Genomic DNA, 3,712 nt, shown 5'->3' with positions numbered 1-3,712 from the left:
CCGGCCGGGCTGGGCTGCTGGGTTTGCAGGTTCGGCCGGTGAGGTGAGATGAGATGAGGTGAGGCTGAGGCAGGCCGGAATGGAGATTTTTTTTTTTTTTTGTTTTGTTTTGGGTTGGCGGCAGAGAGGAAGTTCTAGGTTTTTTTCTTTTCTTTTCTGAAGCTAGGGTTAGAACTCGTGCTGATAACGTGTTGTAGGATAATAGAATTGTGTAGAAATAGTTGTGTGTATTATTGATAATAGGAGCCCTATATATAGGGAATTACAAAGTACCGTAAAGGTAATAGAGTCCAAACATAATTAGGGAATCTATAACTACTCCTATTACAACTCTACAACAAACCCTAGTTTGTAGAGGCACACATTATGTCGATATCCTTCAACATTAAATTATTTTTTCTTACCTTATTAAAATTTTTTTTTTGAACCAAGTAATTCATTCATCGCAAGCCAGAATGACACGGATACATACCTTCCCTTGCCAAACTCAAGGGCAAGTTTAGGACGTGACATGCTAGCACCACTCATTAGACAACCAGTGCACACTTATTAAGAATAAACCTATAACACTATGAAAATAAACATAGTACATAGACCCATCCCAAAACATAAAGAAAACAATGGCAATTAGTGGAGACAATCCTCTTGGATCCCAAATACGAAATCACATAGACTTATAGCCCATTAGTGTGGTCTGTGGACGAGCCCAAGTCTAGAAGACTGCAGACACCCCGAGCGCATTGGACTGCGGCATCCACATCAATTTTGGCTTCCAAATTGAGTTGGGCCACCAACTTGTTTTGTTCACCCCACTACATGCAAGCCCCAAAACAGTTTTGGAGACCCAAAGCATCCGAGTTGATTTGGGCCACAGAAATGATCTAAGCACCCAAAGGAAGTTGGACTTTGCAATTGATCTGTGCACCCCGTACTTGGGCACCACATCTCCATCAAACACGGCTGTGACCGGCCACTGCTATCGCCCATTGCAACCCCTCTACTTGCACGGTTACCATCGCCGATGTTTCTGCAGCCATCGCCGCCGCAACAAACTGCACCCGACCCATAATACCAGCACTGATCCAAATTGGACAACCTCTCCAAACCACCATCTCAGCAACACCGAGTCGACCCCCCCTCGTTGCCTTGCTTCGAGCACAGAGAAATTGCTTCTGCCATGGCTGAAATAGCCCACCAGATCTAGACATTCTCTGCAATTTCAGCCCTTCATCCTTTAGCCTCGCTTGATTTGGTCGGAGCCGACCCCATGAAACTTGCCCTGCAAACCGGCGTCTGAAGGCTTCAACGCCCTAACACCGGAGGCCCGATCTCCTTCGATAATCTCCTTGCGAAGGTCCGGGTTCATGGTCGAGAGATCCATGCTGATAACGAGGTTACTTTGGTTGGGTGTTCACCGAAAACAATCGGCGTTGCAGGGCTGAAGAGAAGCCACAAAGTGTGGAGAGGAAAGCTCCTCTTAGGGGGGCAAGGCCGGAGTCGGCCGCCATTGGAGAACCCCAAAATCGGGGCGACTAGGGTTTAGGACGGCCATGAGGATAAGTGAATACTGCAATGGCAAAATTGTTGTAGATTCTTACCTTATTTAATTAAATTAACATATTTTTAATATAATATTCATCAAAATTATACTCATATTATATTTTAGTCAAGAATAGTGAAAATAGCACCCCCATATAGCACCTCATTATTGGAGATGAGAATTGAGTCCTATATGAATAGTGCAACAAGGGGGTGCTAAAATGAGAATAGCACCCCCAAATAGAGCCAATGGTTGGAGTTGCCCTTAAATCCATCATCAAAGAGGACAAGGCTATTTGTTCGACAAATAAACTTCGATTAATGCACTGATCCAGTAGTTCAAAACAATTAATTCAAAACTTCTGAGCTAAATTCCCAAATCAAGATTTGCACATCAGGTTGGAAACGATCCAATAAATAAGCATAGCCATACCTGTTGATATAATGAAGCTGCTGAAAAGCCCATTTCTTCTTCTTCTTCTTCATCATGAAGGAATGAGACTATGTGAGGAAGTATAAACAGAGTGAGCAAGAGGAAGCTAGAGAATAAGCAGAGGTGTGACGATCCAGAGACTTCGATAAGCTATTTATAAGTGGAATGGTAATGCAAGCTGTAACTGTGATCTACAAAAGCTCTCTCTCTCTCTGAGCTCTGGCATCCATGGGATTGAGCCCAAATCCAGTAAATCTGTGATTTTGGGATGTAAATACCAAACTTAGAAGCAAATCTAGTACAACAGATTTAAGTGCTCCACTATAATCTTACTCTAAAACATGAAAACTGGGATAAAATGCTGAAGCTAGCAGATCAACAAAACCATACAAATTATAGCAATGTGGGTTCAAAGAAATAAAGGAAAATTTCGCAAACAGTACACCAAGTAAAGGCCACTAATAGTTCTTATACATAAAGTTCCAAACCAAACATTTCGGTACACGAAATCTGAAACTCGACCCACTATCAGTACACGACGTCAATTTTTGACACCAAAATGTCCATTATGCCCTCAGTTTTTTTTTTTTAATAATTTTTTTTTCTGTTATTTTTTTTTTCCTTCGTTTTTATCTCTTCTTTTTCAGGCTGGGATTCCTTTTTTTTTTTTTTTTTTTTTTTTCACCGGACCTTTTCTTTGGGCGGAGTCAGTCCTCTTTTCTGGACCGGGTCAACCCGCCCTTTTTTTTTTCTCTTCTGCACGTCCTCTTCGTGCTTCTGGTTCTTGTTCCTTTTGGGCAGAGACTGCTGCGTGCGTGCTTCTGCGTGCAGGGCAGATCAAGTGGAGGGAGGTCTGGTCACAGGTGTGGGCGATGCAGCAGCAGGTGATCGGTGACGGGATCGAAGGCTGGGCATGTGCGCGCTGTTGCTGTGGTGCTGCTGCAAGAATGTGAAGGAGGCCGGACGGGGATGGGCGATGCGTTGGGCGAGTCTGAACAGCGAAGGTGAGGCTGGAGGACGCGCGCAAGGTCAGGCCGGATAGGAGGGCGCGCGCAAGATCACGGCTGCTGGGATAGAGGTCGATCTGCTGCTGGGATCGACCTCTATTAAAAAGAGATAAAAATGAAAAAAAAAAGAGATAAAAGAACTGAAAAAAAAGAGAGATAAAAACGAAGGAAAAAAAAAACAGAAAAAAAAAAAATTATTAAAAAAAAAAAGAACTGAGGGCATAATGAACATTTTGGTGTCAAAAATTGACGTCGTGTACTGATAGTGGGTCGAGTTTCAGATTTCGTGTACCGAAATGTTTGGTTTGTAACTTTATGTATAAGAATTATTAGTGGCCTTTACTTGGTGTACTGTTTGTGAAATTTACCCAAGAAATAATTCGTTTTGTGTAGTGGGAATTTTAGTTCACTGCATTTGCTTTTCTTTGGGAGCACTTTGTCCGTGATTTGATATCGGTAGAGGAAACTGAAGCCATAATACAATAATGATATGATTCTCAAATTCAGAAAAGCCTCGTCTCTCCAGAAACCGGAAAGTCCAAAACTCTGGCAAATTACTGACTTGCCCTCCGTTTTGGCGGTTATAGCCTTTACAATTACAAGCTCATTATGAATTTCTATATAAGGTGAAGGTGTAAATTCAACTACCTCCAACGGTATACGATGAAGGTCTCAATTATTAGAATCTGAATAATTAAGAAAAAAACAATATGATTTTGATATATAGATTAAA

Source organism: Rosa rugosa, chromosome 1 (assembly GCF_958449725.1).
Source record: "Rosa rugosa chromosome 1, drRosRugo1.1, whole genome shotgun sequence".
In the NCBI taxonomy this organism is placed as follows: Eukaryota; Viridiplantae; Streptophyta; class Magnoliopsida; order Rosales; family Rosaceae; genus Rosa; species Rosa rugosa.
The sequence above is the reverse complement of the archived record's forward strand: the minus strand, read 5'-3'. Positions refer to the sequence as shown.